This window comes from Malaclemys terrapin, chromosome 4, assembly GCF_027887155.1.
Source record: "Malaclemys terrapin pileata isolate rMalTer1 chromosome 4, rMalTer1.hap1, whole genome shotgun sequence".
Classification (NCBI taxonomy): domain Eukaryota; kingdom Metazoa; phylum Chordata; order Testudines; family Emydidae; genus Malaclemys; species Malaclemys terrapin.
The window spans coordinates 79,154,993-79,172,228 of record NC_071508.1 but is presented as its reverse complement, the minus strand read 5'-3'; the positions used below and the strand labels follow the sequence as shown (position 1 = coordinate 79,172,228).

The 17,236-nt window shown below is 46.2% G+C and overlaps 1 protein-coding gene across 3 annotated transcripts in view; it reads right to left on the bottom strand.

Moving 5' to 3' along the window:
• Positions 1-17,236, bottom strand: part of TSPAN18 (tetraspanin 18) — a 192,689-nt gene that overhangs the window by 86,817 nt on the left and 88,636 nt on the right. For all 3 annotated transcript variants that reach the window (XM_054025613.1, XM_054025611.1, XM_054025612.1), the window contains exon 2: positions 12,955-13,081. The gene's annotated coding sequence lies outside the window, so the exon portion shown is untranslated. The remainder of the gene's footprint in view (positions 1-12,954; positions 13,082-17,236) is intronic.

Here is a 17,236-nt window from a genome sequence, read left to right as displayed (position 1 = left end):
TAGTGTTTATATGCTTAAAGTTAAGCCTGTGCTGAAGTGCTTTGGTAGACCAGGGCCACGTCACTCAGCACCTTGCAGGATCGAGCCTTTTGCCTGGTGCTAGTGAATGCTATCAATCCCTCACTGAGGAATTAAAAACAAAGAGACAGTGCAACATTTAAAGGAATGAGGCAGAGAGCAGCTCAGACAGGACAGAAGCACAAAGAAACATTGATTGATTATGCCTGGCACCCCATTTCCAGAGGAAACAGTAAAGAAGTATGTGCCTGGAACATCAGCACCGTGCAGCACATGGAAACATCTGAAAAACTCACCCAGCCCTCCCGTGCCCTTACAGATGCCCTGGCTGACAGACATATTTTAAATGGTTTTGTGATGCATTGAGACCTGGATCTCCATTAAGAACTACATTCTCTTCCCTCATTTCTTCCCTATAAATCAAGCTCAAACCCTAAATCTGGGGGCACGTGTACTATGGTATCCATCCAACATACATTCCTCAGTAATAGCATCAGTGGGCAGGGGGTGGGGGAATTGCTCACTTGATAAAATGCACCAGGAAGGAGATAGACAAATAATGAATGATATCATCAGGAGGTCTGGGTGGTGAGGATGTCATTTTGTCGCTGGCTGGAGAGAGCTCTTTCACTTATCTCCCCAAGCCACTTGGGTCATTCAAAGAAAGGAAAGGACCAATATTAAAGACAACTTTCATAAACACTAGGAGCACTTAGGACCCTATCCTGTGAGTTGGAGTTGAGGTTGCTCAGTAAATCACAAAGTCAGTTGTAACAGAAGGAACTGGAACAGCACCAAGAAAATTGTTCATCTGCAACCTTGGGACTAGGAGTAATGAAGGTAAGAAAACAACAGTAAGAAGATGTAAGAGGCAGTAAGAGGCAGGCCAGTCCTCGCTTACAGACAACCCCCCAACCTGAAGCAAATACTCACCAGCAACTGCACATCACACCACAGAAACACCAACCCAGGAACCAATCCCCGTAGCAAACCTCGTTGCCTACTCTGTCCCCATATCTATTCTGGCGACACCATCAGAGGACCCAATCACATCAGCCACACCATCAAGGGCTCATTCACCTGCACATCCACTAATGTTATATATGCCATCATGTGCCAGCAATGCCCCTCTGCCATGTACACTGGCCAAACCGGACAGTCCCTCCGCAAAAGAATAAATGGACACAAATCGGAAATCAGGAATGGTAACATACAAAAGCCAGTAGGTGAACACTTCAATCTCTCTGGTCATTCTATTACAGATTTAAAAGTCACTATCATTGAACAAAAAAACTTCAGAAACAGACTTCAAAGAGAAACAGCAGAACTAAAATTCATTTGCAAATTTAACACCATTAATCTGGGCTTGAATAGGGACTGGGAGTGGCTGGCTCATTACAGAAGCAGCTTTTCCTCTCCTGGAATTGACATCTCCTCATCTATTATTGGGAGTGGACTACATCCACCCTGATTGAATTGGCCCTGTCAACACTGGTTCTCCACTTGTGAAGTAACTCCCTGCTCTCCATGTGTCAATATATAATGCCTGTATCTGTAACTTTCACTCTATGCATCCGAAGAAGTGAGATTTTTACCCACGAAAGCTTATGCCCAAATAAATCTGTTAGTCTTTAAGGTGCCACTAGACTTCTTCTTGTTTTTGTAGATACATACTAACACGGCTACCCCCTATACTTAGTAAGAAGGTGTAAGTGTTAGTGCTCTTACCCCCACCCCCAACAAATCCCATGCTCCCCATTCTGCCAAGAATGTGGGGTCATCAACAATGTTTCCTCTAGACAAAGGAGAGTAAATAAGTTACTCCGTCTGCATCCCACAGGGGAGGCTAACGTCCCATTGTAAAACTGATCTAGCAGATAAGAGCGATTACTGGATCTGAAAAGGGATCTATTACATAGGGTTACCATACGTCCGGATTTTCCCGGACATGTCCGGCTTTTTGGGCTCCAAATCCCCGTCCGGGGGGAAATCCCAAAAAGCCGGACATGTCCGGGAAAATCGGACATGCGGTCGGCGGCTCGGGTGCCGGGCCGGGGGCTCGGGGGCTCAGCCGGCGGTGCTCGGGGGGGCCGGGGGGCTCGGCCGGCGGCTCGGGTGCCGGGTGCCGGGCCGGGTGCTGGGCCGGGGGCTCGGCCGGCGGTGCTCGGGGGGGCCGGGTGCCGGGCCGGGGGCTCGGGTGCCGGGCCGGGACGGGGGCTCGGCCGGCGGTGCTCGGGGGGGCCCGGGGCCGGGCCGGGGGGCTCGGCCGGCGGCTCGGGTGCCGGGCCGGGTGCTGGGCCGGGGGCTCGGCCGGCAGTGCTCGGGGGGGCCGGGTGCCGGGCCGGGGGCTCGGGTGCCGGGCCGGGCCGGGGGCTCGGCCGGCGGTGCTCGGGGGGGCCCGGGGCCGGGCCGGGGGGCTCGGCCGGCGGCTCGGGTGCCGGCGGTGCTCGGGGTGGCCGGGTGCCGGGCCGGGTGCTGGGCCGGGGGCTCGGCCGGCGGTGCTCGGGGGGGCCCGGTGCCGGGCCCGGCCGGGGACTCGGGTGCCGGGCTGGGGACCTGCGGTGCCGAGGGTGGGCCGCGCCTCCTCCCCCCCCCCACACACCCCCCCTTACCTGCTTCAGGCTTCCCGCGACTCAAATGTTCGCGGGAAGCAGGGGAGGGGGCGGAGACTTTGGGGAGGGGGAGGGGTTGGGGCGGGCGCGGGGCTGGGGGCGGGGCTGGGGCCCCTTTAAAGTGTCCTCCTTTCGGAGGCACTAAATATGGTAACCCTATATTACACAAGAGCTGATCCCCTGTTCTCAGGGAAGTAATCCATTAGACTGTGATGACTATGGCTACTCTAATCAGTTACAGTAACTCCAAGAAACAGGACAATCTCATGGTAAAAATCATTTGAAAACCTCACTGAGGCCAGTGTTTTCAGATATGGATACCTAAAGTTCAAGGTACATTTACATGGCAATAAAAGACCCATGGCATGGCTGCAGCTAGCCCTGGTCAGCTGCGGGCTCATGCTATAGGGCTAATAATTGCAGTGTAGGTGTTCGGGGTTGGGCTGGACCCGACACACCGCGAGCAGGGAAGGTCTCAGAGCCTGGGCTCTGCAATTTGTAGCCCTGCTGCGTGAGCCTGAGTCAATTGACCTGCACTCTGAGACTTGGTGCCGCAGTGTGTGTTTATTTTTTTTATTTTTTTTTTGCAGCGTAGGCAGACCCTTGGGTGATTTAGTATGGTTTCAAGTGGCTAACTTTAAGCACCATGTTTGAAAATGCTGACCTACACTTATGACTGGCCATTTTGCAGTTTCACAAATGAGCCGTTTCTGAGTGCCTTTGAAAAAGTTTTAATGGGCATGTTTTTTACATGCTAAGTAATTTCTGGAGCACTTTGTTTGAAATCTCTTTTTAAAACCACCAGCCGCCATCACCATGCTGAGATACAGACACATAGAACAGCCTGAAGCAGTACACCCTGAATATTACCCTGGCACAGTACAAACAAATGAAGTTGTTGTGAGAATTACAGCTTCACATTTCCTGACTTCAGGGCCAGCTCCAGGCACCAGCTCACCAAGCTTGTGCTTGGGGCGGCACCTGGAGGGGTGCGGCGCTCCGGCTCTGGGGAGAGCGGGGCCCCGGCCGGGGCTCGCCGCCCTCCCCCCCCAGCGCTCTAGCTTTTGCCTGGGGCAGTAAAAAAGCCAGAGCCGGCCCTGCCTGACTTCAGTGCATTTAAACTCACCATAAAGCTTCATTAATGTAAAGTAATTTGACTATTGATCCTTCTTCATATTACTTATTTTGTACCTTAGATTTTGGCAGCAGGAGGCAGATTACTCTAAGCCAAACTCTGGTCCTAATCAATGTAATGAGAGTTTCACCTTCAGTGCAGCTACCAGATAATGTATGAAATTGGGAGGGGAAATGGAAAAGTAAAGGCAGCTCTGGCAAATGATATTCTTTTCCAGGAGCTTAATCCATACACTGACCCAACTCAGCCAGTGGGTCTGTAACTCACGATAAACCTTCAGCTCTGTTCTGGAAGTCCAACCTTTAAATATGAGAATTAGAGGATCTAATCTGTTCCCTTGCTTCTTATATGTTGAGTATTTACAGGGTAAATGTATTTTTCAACATTTTTTCTAATTTTTTTGTTTTATTTTAAGTGGATTTTGTTTTAGCTTAAAATTTAGACCTGTTTAAAACTTACATTTGAATTTACAACCATCTGCCACAAAGGCTAAACTCACTATACATTAATAGAGTTATTTAAATATCCATGCAATATGCTGAGTGACTAGGACAAATTCTGCCCTGACATATAACTCACCTGTGCAACACTTCCTATCTGAAATCAGCAAGGGTTGCATTGGGATTTAGTCAGAATATACGTTACCCAACTATATAGTCATTACATTGGAATTTTAACAGCTATATAGTAGAATATGGGAACTGACATACTGAGTCAGACAAGGGTCCATCTAGTCCAGAATCCTGTCACCAGCAGTTGCCAGTACCACATGCTTCAGTGGAAGATGAAAGAAACACTTCAGATGGCACTAATGGAAGAATCTGCTCACAAGGAAAGTTTTCTCCTAACCGTCAATATTTAATGCTTGGTTTAAGCCCTGAAGCAAGAGGATGTAGATTGCTGCCAAAGCAGTTGCTTACAGTAGAATTCGCAGAGAGTGTTACAGCCTCTTTGAAAGCTACCAACTAACGAGAGTTTCCTTCTTTTTGGGAAATTGCAGGAAACCAAAAAGTTGTTAACAGCAGTGATTTCAAATGCCTTGATTTCAATCTGGTTCATTTGCACTCAGTGCTGTGAGGTTTGCTCCTTTAATTAAAAAACTTGTTTTGTGTTTTGATTTTGAAATAGAAACCTAATGGTGATGTAAGGTCCTCAAGTTATCCAAAGAACACATGCATGCCTGGCAGCAGCACTGCAAGCTTCTCTCATTGCCATCCTGCCAAGGTCTTCTCAGTTCTGATGAGTTCATCCTTAATGGAGCATCTACAACCAAGAATTTAACCGTGCAGTTCTCCATCAGTAATAGCAAATGGTGGAAGCTGTAATACAGACAAGGTGCAGGCATTTTTACTACTATGTCATTTAGCTCAAAATGCCTGTATGCTGTTTACATTCCAGCTTCCATAATTCATTCCACCCCAATGAAGAAAGCTGGGTCTGAGTTTTCCCAAGTGTATAGAAGGCTGTTGGCAAATAGTGTCAGTGCCCCATTCAGTACCTGGTCTCTGCTGATACTGCCAATATAGGTGGCATTCGTCTCAAGGATGCTGGTACACGTCCATTAGGAGCTGCTCTATACTACAATAGCATCTAGAGGCCCAACTGACTTTGGGCCCCGTTATGGTAGGGGTTGTACAGATACAGAGTGAGAGGAACCCTGCCCAAAAATTTACAATCTAAAGAAATAATATAGAGTGTGAGAAAGGAAATCTTAGTATTAAAGTTAGCCAAAAATGATAACGATGTTTCATAAAAATACCAAATCATTTTCATTCTGCAAGTTTTGAAAAAGAACCATCTAAAAAAATGTTAAAATTTTTTATGGAAAGTTTTTTTTGTCTATTTCTGTCATCCCAGGCATTTTTCTCCCCTTTCTTCTTTTTCCATTTTGTAACTGAGAAAATAGAAAAACGGAATGTGGACAGCCTTCCTTCCCTTCCCCCGCCTCGCCCCCCCCCACCCCCCAAAAAAACCCCTTTTCATTTTCAGGTTTCATCAAAAAATGTTTTAAAAAATCAAAGTTAAAATTTGTGCAAAAATAATTAATTGTCAATAAAAGGCCATTTTTCAGTGAAAAAAACAACCTTTGACCAGTTGTGATTGTTATCCCCATTTTACAGATGGGAAAACGAGGCACAGATATATTAACTTCCTTGCCCATGGTGTCTCAGGAAGTCTGTGACAGAACTGGGAATTCAACCCAGATCTCCCTAGTCCATGTTCAGTGCCTTAAACACAAGACCATCCTTCCTCACTTGTTATTTCTGCATGTAATACATATTCATGACTGCTGATCTGAGCTTCATTTGAAGCAGGAGAAGGCTCAGTGTTTCAGACCCAAACTTTGTTCTGGCACTCCTTGACAACCCCCCCCCCCCCCCACACACACACACACACTGCTGCCTAGTCTGCTCCATGGGGAATCTCTAAGGCAATAGAGTAACTAATTCTTGACTGCCATTAAGGTAAGTCCCCAATTTCATTCCATTTTTTTGAAATTCACAAATCAAAAGCAAATCTGCCTGCACAGATCACAAAATAAGGAATCCAAAACCTTTATCAATTCTCTTGAGTGACAGCAGCCCTGCAGCCTCCCCCAGGATGCAGCATGATGTAAAAAGAAGTTCTGCTTTCCTATGCTGTCACTTTGTGGAACTCCTCTTGACAAAACACTTTGCACAGGATATAATCAGACTGAAATGATTTTATTAACACATGGTATTGGAAACATTATCTTTGTTAATGAATAGGTTTCTAGAGGCAAATTACTTCTTCCTCATTCACTCCCATTTAAAAAATGCCATGAGAGCTCCCAGTTCCATAGGCAAGAAGACTCATCCAAAATACCTCCAGAGCATGGGCAACTGCTAACAGTATGAGGGTCAAGAACCTATGAAAGTCTTGTTGGCCATTAAGGGAATTTTCAGAGAAGACTGAGCAGGGACATAGCCGTACTTCATATAGGCACCTCTCTGAAGTGACTCTTATTCTCTGCTCTCAGTGTTCATTTAAATAAAAAGTCTCTAGCTGTCCTGGTTGTGAAGAAAACCTCACAAATGTGAACTTAGTAGAAATGCAGAGATGGTCTACATGAGTCTGCAGAGAGCCAGGAACAATAGCTCCGAGAGATGTGAACTGCCCCATTTATCCCAATGGGTGTTAACTCAGATGCCCAATGGCAATAATTCAAATGTCAAAATTTTTAACTATTTCATTGCTCATGTGAGAAAGGCACATGAGGGTCACAGTTCTGCACACTTCACTGTGAACGATGTTCATTTTGATTCTGTAAGTGGGAGACACCAACACTTATTCCCCCCAACCCCAATCAAGAAGGAGCTAAACGCAAAGTCTCGAGCAGAGCCCATGGGTGCATTGAAGTCCCACGGAGGAGCAGCAATGCTCAAGGAGCCCAGTAGAGCTCAGAGAGCAGGCACAACCATATTTTGAACAGCAGCACAATCTACTGTGAGCAAATAATTCATTTTGGTGACTCACATGGGCGGAACTCATTTTGTTGATAAAAGAGTACCATGGTCTTCCCCACCAACTCAGCCGCTTGTCCAGAGAGAAATAGGGAATAAGATCCTCATCCAAACTTGTGACTAGCAACTTCTCCATTCCCACTCCCTTTTATAAAACCAATAGACAGACATGGGTGGTACATTTCTGTAGGCTCCTCAGAGTCTACAGACCCCTGCTGGATAGGGCTATGAATTACAAACAAACACACACACACACACACACACACACGTTGCTAGTCTCAGAGAAATTCTGTCTTCATGGTACCATGACTGGAGGTGATCAATTTTTGCTTGAATTTATTTTATTTTATTTTTGGTGACAAAAATGGCCTCTCTTCTCAAGGCAAATTTTCACATTTTCATAAATTTTGAAAATTTCTAGTTTTTCAACATAAAACCCAAAATGGAGAAACTGTTTTCTAAAGCAACCATCCGCCCCCCCCCCCAGGTTTTACAATGAAAGACCCCCCTCACCCCTCCCCCCCAAAGAAAGTAAAGAAAAATATTTGTTTCTTTCAAAAAAATTCATGGAAAGGTTTTCTATTTTTAATATGTTCTAATCCCAATACAGTTGAATAAGGTTACAATTGACTATCACAATGTGAAGGTTATAAATGGACCCCAAAAAGTTATTTGAAGAGCTTTTCACATCCTAGCAGCTGGATGGATTCACACCGTTTCAATCAGTAGTCTCAAAAGCCAGAATGGTTGGTAACACTAGAAAGCTGCACTTGACGTATTGGGGACTGTATTCTGACTATTTTTATGGGAGGGGGGGAGGGAGGGAGAGGAGTACCAAACACATACAAACAGCTCCAATAACTGCCTAAAACCCTCTGAGTTCTTAAAGCTGATTACATATTTCCCCCTCCATTCTCTCCTGCTCTTTTGAAGAGTCAGGGGATTCAGTTTTATTTATGCTAATATTGCTTTGAATGTGTTTTAGATACATCACTTAATGGGTTTGTTTGGGTTGGGACTTGTTTCTTCAGAGCAAGCAATTCTTGTTCATCAGCAAGCTAATCCTGCCCAAGAAAACACAGGGATCTTCTCTCCACCTGCCACCACTGCTCCCTGGTGAATGTACATGTTCTCCTGAGCTTGACTCATTCACCCATCCCCCTTTCTGATTGAGCAGGTGCTACAGGTCCTTCTCAGTATTTCAAAATTGTTCTTGTCAGGCCAGACAGGCCTCAGCAGCTAAATATCACAGCTGTCTGTGATATCTGCTGACTGTTCAAACACTCTATCTGCTTCCCTTCAAAGGGAAAGGATATGGTATGAAAACATAACATGGTTATGGCTATGCAGAATTAAGTTGGACTCTTATCTGGTTCTTACCCCTAATCCCACTTCCTGTCCACACAGAAAAAACTTTGTCCCAGGTTTGGAGGTACTTTCAGCCCCGGTTAGCTGACCCAGCTGGGGTAGGGTGAGAACCCAGCTCCAATTCAAGTGACTAGAAACTACCCACTGTGCAGTGAGGACACAGGCTAAATCACTCCTGTGCAGACAGTCCTCCAATGGCCTTTCCAAAATTCTCCTCTCACAGGATATGCTTGCCTTGTAGTACTCCCATCTGACCTAATGTAACAGTGTGCATTCTCTACCTCAGTTTCCCTTCTCTCCAAGGCCCGTAAGACCTCCACACAGTCCAAAAGGGTGTAAGAAAAAATTCCCCTGCTGGGGGCTCCACTTTATTTAATACATATAAACCTGAAATAAATTCTCTCCCCTTGGGCTCAGGGGCTGCACAGCTGCCATCCTGGAGGCCTCTGCTTTTCAGTCCTGACCTCTCTAGCCTGTAGTCACTCCTGCTGGCTCAGGGATTGCACAACCCTCTGCTCCAGGGACTGTAGACTCTTGGAGCTCCTCTTCCCTAGGAGAACTTCTCTCTCTCTCTCTGAACACCTCCCTGAAACTGAGCCCTGATGCTTGTTTTATCAGACCCAGGTGCTCGTTATTCAATTAACTACCAAGATAGGCTGGTTCCTCTTAAATTAGCTCATCATGGGTAGCCTGGGACCAAACTCTGCTTTAAGAGGCCAGCAACTCCATGACACCCCCTCAAAGGATGGACTAGTTCTCCCACAATTGACACAACTGACTGGGAAAAAAATCCCAGAGCATCTCAACTCAAAATATGCACACACACAGGCAAGTGCTGAAACAGGGAGAGCACAGTAATGTAGTTAGGGCTTTGCCATGGGAGCACTCAAACCTGGGGAAGGCTAATCTGGGGTGCTAAGACCCATGAGCCCATCTCCCAGGTTAACTCTGCTGTGCAGACACAGCCTTAGTATACACCATCACTGAAGAGTTTGCCTGAGTTCTTACTTGAGTATTGCCCTTAATCTTACACTTCTTCAACACACAAAACCCTCTCTCACTTTAATTTAGTGGAGCTTTAAAACCAGACTTTGGCTTGGACGCCAATCAATAGAGTTAATTCTGAAGTGAAGACATACTCCGTGTTGTCACTGGGGAAATGGGGTTGATCCAGTGCTAGTGGAACTAGCCTCTGTCACTGAATGGAATCGAGAGAGCTTCAGTCTCAAGCAGTTTTACAAACAAAACAAGGGTAGGGGAGGTATCTATGGTCTTCAATATAAACCCTCAGCTTCCTTTGTTAGCTGAGGACATGGGACTACTTCTATCCTCTTTCACACACTTCATTTTCTACCACTGTTTGCAGCTAAGGCTAACTGAGTAACAGGTAATGCTTGGCTTAGTGACACTTCACTCAGCCTTGCCAGGTCTCCAAACCCAGCCTTTATTCATTCCACCCGAAGGTCTGAGCCTGACCTAATGAAAGTGGAGATCATCATACAAACAGATGGCAAGTTCTTTGCAAAGGCAGAACCAAGTTATAACAGCGTCCCCCAATTCTGGAAATGGTCGTTATGGACCTGTAAGGTGGGAGCAAAAAGAAGAAAGTGCAAGTGGGTCACTGTGCCAATGTCCGCCACCTGGTTATCTCAAGCAAGATAAAATGAAAGACAAAGAGAATCTTTACTGTGTACAAACATGTTACAGGAAAATTCACAGTAGCAGCCTTTGCTCTTAACACTGCAGCTGAGCCTTAATACTTTCTGTTACTTAGCATGATCAGCTAAACTGGGATTATAGACCCAAGGTGAAATCCATTGCATGCACTGTACGTACACACACACATACACACAAATCCACCTTGATCCCTCGTCTACATATTCTATGCACAAAAACAGAACAAATCTCATGAGGAGATGGAAAGAAGCTGACTATAAAAATCAATCTTTTGAATTAGTTTAGCAAGATGCTGCTTTTCCCATATGCTTAGCAGTGCCCTATAAGGAGTCTCAAACAGTAGGGAAGGCTGGGTGGTGGAGTAAAAACAAGAGACTCTCTACTGGTCCCAACTATCTATTTCCCCTGATGTGGGGTTGTTGTTTTGTGGGTTTTTTGGTTACTTCATTAAGAAGGGTCACTGGCTCCCAGCTGGAGAAATGCAGCTTCTGAGAGGACCACCACCGTGATTTGTATTTTGAGTGTGCCTTGTACTCCACAACACCAACTCTAATGCAGTCCTTTTAAAAGCTAGCAGCAAGATAAGCGTGTGAGAACGGGAGAGTACATGTGGCATATCCTATGCAATTCATCTTCCTAGGATTTCTGAAACTCACAAAGGAGTTAAGTATGGCAGGGATACCAAGGAAGGAAAATCCCAGATGCAGATTATTTCCTCTCCTTGAAGAGATGCAGCCAGGGCCCCCCCGTCCCCCGCCCCCCGTCTTCCCCAGTGCGGCAGGGGAGGGCGTTGAGCCTGGGCCGCTCTCCCTGACCAGCTGGAGTGCCAGGGGGAGGACGGAGAGCCCGGCTGGGGCTCTGCTCTCCCCGGCGGCTGGGGGGAGGGCAGCGAGCCCAGTCGCGGCCCTGCTCTCCCCGGTGGCCGGAGCCGGAGCACCACGCCGCCCCCCCCCCCAGGTGCCACCCCAAGCACAAGCTTGGTGGGCTGGTGCCTGGAGCCGACCCTGGATGCAGCAGCCAACCTCCAAGTAGAAGTCAGCTGAAAAGGAATTGGTTATGGCATTTAAAATCAATGGGTAATTTGGTTTTGGACTCAACAGGCAACCCTTCTTCCCCTCCAAACACTAAATCCATGTAACTCAATCCCCAAGGCTTAGAAAATACTGTGCTGATAAGTACAGTCATTATAGTAAAATTTTATAGGCTACGTTACATTGTCTTGGCCAATAAATCTTGGTATCAGTGGCTTACTTGGTGTTTCTTAAACCAGTCCAGATGCTTTAGAAAGAAAGTGATTGATACAGCTACTGAAATTGGCCCCAAACCTCCCAATGACATGAAGCAACAAGAGTACAATTTTGCTCTCTACTCACAGAGGGTAACTCAGCTTTGACAGTCTATACTCCCTGAAAACACAAGAAAAGGGACACCAGGGTAAAGGATGGAAAACAAAGGCTGACTACCAGGAAAAGCTTCCCTTCAGGAGGATCACTTAGGATGTTGAACAGTTTCCAAGGGTAATGCTGGGAGCCTCCTCCACTGGATTATCTAAAACTAGATTGGACAGTGTTCTGGTGAGGTCTGTAGGGAAGGACCCTTTGTTGGCCTTTGTGTGGGGGAAAGCGGGCGGGTGGAGTTTAAACAAGATCTATTAGGGATGTTCTAGCTCTAATTTCTCTGGTTATATGTTCAACTGCTTCTTCCACCAAGTCCCTTCAGTAAATACTGCCAGAGGCTAAAGCATTCATCTAAGAAAGGCCTGGGGCCAGTATACAGAGGGACACAGAAATCCTCCAGCAATGTCAAACCAGGTGCAAGGACACCAAATTCATACAGTCCAGCCAACTTTTCTATGAGAGAAACTAAAATTCAGCTCAGAGTCCAGCACCAGAGTGCTCTATTGCCACTGACAAAACTGCCCCAGATGGTCTCCAGCGAGAGAAGACAACACAACAGCTTTGCATTCCTCTTTAGTTTCCAGCAATATTGTTCTTCCTACAGGCATCTAACACAACTTTCTGCCCTGCCAGGCCCTGAATAATGACGGATAAAAATGCTCCTATGTTCCCAAGGAGAAAAGTCTGTGAGTACCAGCCACTACAGGCAGATACAAGATGCCCAGCAGAGGGCACCAAATTTTATTGTCTAAAACACCACCCTAGGCACTCTCATGCTAAACCAAACATGGCTAGTGCAGCCCTATGATGCTTCTAACAAGGAGCTGCGTGTGGCCAGCCTTCTCAATATAGTGCAGGAAATGGAGTCCTCCCATCACCTGCTACTAATTGCATCTGCAGTGGTCAGGGGTTAAGAGGGAAGTAAGCAGATTAATTCTATTAAACTCTGGAATAGTGTCTCACGGGAAATAAGGAAAATCCCATCATCTAGAACAAAACAGGGGAATACACTGCCAGGGAGCTATGTTGGCCTAGCTGAGGATTAGGGGGTTGGACTAGAAGGCACCATCTTTTCTAGCTCCAGTTTCCATGAGTCAGCATAATGCAGAGTTTCACCCCTAGAGCTATGTGGTGGTGCAGCCCCTCTAGAAACAAACCAGGGAAGATTCCTCAGCTGAAAGCAGCATAGTGAACAAACACTGGCCAGAGCCTCAGCCTGGTGCCAGCAGAGTTAGAAGCGCTAACGGAGCGGGCTCCCTTACCTGAGTGTTTCCTGGTGACAGGCTTTCAGCGCAATACTGGTTCTTTTCCAGAAGTCAGGTTGAGGTAAGCATGCATCAATCAAGATTCCTGCTTCAGCAACCTTCTGGTGCTACTGGGCTGGCTGACCTGTCAGGGACAAAAAACAAACAAACAAAATATACCAGCGTGTCAGGAAATGGGAGAAGATTTCAGCCTTCATTTAGTCACTTCTGCTTATGCAGCCACTAGTCAAAAGTTCCTTGCATGCCTGAATTGAGCTCAGTGAGAACACACAACTTCTCTAGGCATAAATGCAGCAAATCCCCCAAGGGGCAATCCCTTCTCACTCTTCAATGCCATGCCTAAGTAGCCAGCCTGGGCACAGTGGGCCCTTTACGGAGAAGGTGGAATCTGTCCACCAAGGCTCTGAAGCAGAAACAGAGTTGCTCTTCATCTGTTATTGACTCTTCAGGAGCAGAGCAGCCTCCACAGAGGTTACATAGGGTTTCATGCTTAGTGCATTCGCAGAGTCATGAATTCCCTGACCTCCAGGCATACAGGCAGCATGAAAAGAGGAAGGAAGGTGGGGATGAAAGGAAAGAATGCAGCATCAAGGCCAGCATGGCTGGTGGAGTGAAAGAAATGAGGACACAATAAGTGAGATCCAAGATGTCTGCCCCAGCCTACATTTGAAAGATGAAGACAAGAAATGTAAACTCAGTGAAGAGGCAAAGGGAGCAAAGGAAGCACTGAAAGAGGGATGATCTGATTGGGCAAGGAAGATGATGTTAGCAGCTGTATTTTGGATGTACTGATGTGGAGTGACAGGAATGACGAGGTTGGAGAGGAAGAGGCTATAGTGATAAAGGAGGAACAGTTTTTGCCATTGGGACAGAAAGGAGGGAGCAGATTGTCAATAGGTTGTGAGGAAGTGACAAGACTTGATAACAGTCGGGATGTGTAGGAAGGCAGAGAGGGTGGAGTCAAAGATGGCCCTAGGGTAGTGATGCTATGTGACCTGGAGGAGACCTGCTGTCCACAACAGTGGAGAAGGGCAAAAGTGAAGCAGGGGGTTGGGAAGAACACTAAGGAGCTCATTTTTATCCATGTTAAATTAGAACGGTCAGTGAGCCACCCAGGATGAGGTGATGGAGAGACAGACTGGCTAGAGAGAAACAAGACAAGAAATAAAAGCTGAATCCTTGTGAATGGATAAAGTCTCTCAGGGATGAGGTATAGAGTTAGAAGAGAAGGGGTGACCCAGGACAAAACACTGTGCAACTTACACAGAAAATGGAGGAGGACGGGAACTGCCAAGGAGATGTTGAAAGAGCCATTTAGAAGTAGGAGTTGAACCAAGAGAGGAGGAGACTGCAAAAGCTGAAGGAGGAGGGGCTATCAGGAGGAAGAAGTGATCATCAGCAGCAAACACTGCAGAAAGTTCAAGGAGGAGGAGGACAAAGAAAGTGGCACAAGGATTGCCAAGGGAGAGACTATTCGAGGCCTTGTCGACAGAAGTTTCACTGGTGTGGGGAGGGTGGAAGGCAGATTGGCAAGTTTCTGGCTGTGTGTTTCAGAATAGTAGTATTTATAAATGGTAAGAAGAGGGCAGCAAACGAATGGTGAAAGTGTAAGGAGGCAACGAGAATGGACAAAGATACATGACTAGCCAGGAGGGGATGGGTTCCATGGGAAAAGTTGGAGGGGGTGTACATAGTGAGTAAACAAAAGACTGTGTAGTCAGTGTTTGGGGTAAATGAGGAAGGGCCCTTGGGAGAGGAGCAGGTAGAGGAAGGTCACAGATCTTTTCAGTCTTCCCCTCAGAGAAGTCAGCAGGATGCTGGGCAGAGAGGGAGGATCAGCACAGGCCATACAGAGTAGTTGCTTTGCAGCTCTCTCCCTCTCTACTGAGCAACACTGGATCTGGATCGCACTCTCACTGACAGATGGGATTCAGACAGGAACTGGTGCAACACAAACCAATGCCAGAGTGGTTACAGGGCTTCTCTCTCTCCTCACATTCCCCCTTCACCACCTCTCTCCTCTGACTAGCACAGCTTTGGCATCCCCCGTGCCCTTTCAAGTGCCAGATGTCACATGCTGATCTGGAGTTTTACCCTTTTACAGCATAGGAGGCCAGAGTGTGTAATAAATGCATTCATGGTTTAGGAGAAAAGATAGATGACAAGCTCCTTTCAATCACCCATCAGACAATCCCAGTGAAGCACACTGAGATGGAGGGGCAGCACAGCATACTAAGCCTCCATTCCCTGTTGTGCTCTCTGAATGAGCCAGCCAACATGAGCTAGCACAGCATTTATTTTGCTAGCCAGCAAAATGTAAATGTCATTAGTGTTCAGCAAGCTGGTGAGTGCTAATGTCACACCAGACCGCGTTCAATTAGATCCCTATCATGCACACTGGTATCAGCAGCTCTCCCCTCCACTCCCTACAACACCTTTGCCTTCCCCAGACAGTGTTATTTCATACTTCCCAGATTTAAAAAAAAAGGATGGAAACCTGAAACCAGTGTCTAAACGTTGGGACCAGTCTGACACAGCCAGACTTGTGACACATACACCTCCTATGTCGTTAATTCAGCAATCGTAGAGTGGTAGCATAGTCCCTGGTCTAACCGCTACACAAACAGTCAGGAAGTCTGGCTTCTATTTTTGGCTCTGACACTGGATTGCTATGTGACCTTAGGCAAGTCCATTAGGAATACATTTTCAGCTAAATCTCCCCCGTCTTTCACATATGTACACATATATACTTGCTCCCTGCACTTCACAGATGCAAGCACCTAAGGCTGCTATATATTCCAAACAGATGCACCCATGCAAGTGCTAGACTATTTAAAGGGAGAAAAGTAGTACTGACATGCGTGCAGCTGATTGCATGTACAAAGGGTAAGCATAGGTGCTTGTGTATGCAATTTTGTCCAGGCACATGAGTAGATTGCCCATGGAAATCTACTCCATTAATCTCTTTAAACCCTGTTTCTTCAAATGTACAATAGGGATATTTTCCTGCCTCTTGGGGTGGGGGGTGGGGGCTAATTCATTCATGTTTATAAAGTGAGACTATCTGATGGAAGGTGTCATAGGCAGGTGCACAAATTACCATGAATCATCGAAAATTTGATTCAGTGACATTTTTAGTAACAATTTTCCCTTTCCATTAGGAAGGTATAGTGCTGCCCTTGTAGGTAACAACTGTTCATTGTCTGAGGCCATTTCAACCAATCCACCATTAGAAACAGAAGCACAGGGCTGTAACATAGTTAGGGTCACTAATGTTATATTTTGAGTTGTATGTGTTCTCGTGAGAGACATTTATTCATGTACCTTCAGTCATCTCTAATCATAGAATCATAGGGTTAGAAGGGATCACAAGGGTCATGTAGTCTAACCTCCTGCCAAGATGCAGGATTTGTTGTGTCTAAATCATCCAGCCTCCTTTTGAAACCCTCCAGAGAAGAAGCTTCCACAACCTCCCGAGGAGTCTGCTCCATTGTCCTGCCGTTCTTACAGTTAGGAACTTTTTTCTGAGATTTAATCTAAATCTGCTATGCTGTACCATGCCATCTTGTCCTGCCCTCTGTGGTAAAGGAGAACAACTTTTCTCCATCTTTTTATGGCAGCCTTTCAAGTATCTGAAGACCACTATCATATCCCCCCTTAATCTCCTCTTTTCCAAACTAAAACCTACCCAGTCCCTTCAGCCTTTACTTATATGGCTTGCATTCCATCCCTTTGATCATTTTTGTCATTCACCTCTGGATCCTTTCCAGTTTCTCTACATATTGTCTATACATTGGTGACCAAAATTGGACACAGTACTTCAGCTGAGGCCTAACCAGCACAGAGTACATTGGTATTATCACTACCCGTGACTTGCATGCTATGCCTCTGTTAATGCAATCTAAAATTGCATTTGCTTTTTTTGCAACAGCATCACATTGTTGACTCATGTTGAGGTTGTGATCCACCACAACTCCCAGATCCTTTTCGGCAGTGCTGCTGCCAAGCCAGTTTCCCCCCATTCTGTATTTGTGCATTTGTTTTTTCTTCCCTAAGTGTAGTACCTTACATTTGTCTTTGTTGAATTTCATTTTGTTGTCTATAGGCCAGCTCTCCAATTCATCAAGATCCCTCTGAATTTTAGCTCTATCCTCCAAAATATTGGCCACCCCCCTAGCTTTGTGTCATCTGCAAACTTCATCAGTATTCATCAGGTCATCCAGGTCATTAATAAAGATGTTAAACACCAGACCCAGAACAGATCCCAGTGGAACCCCAC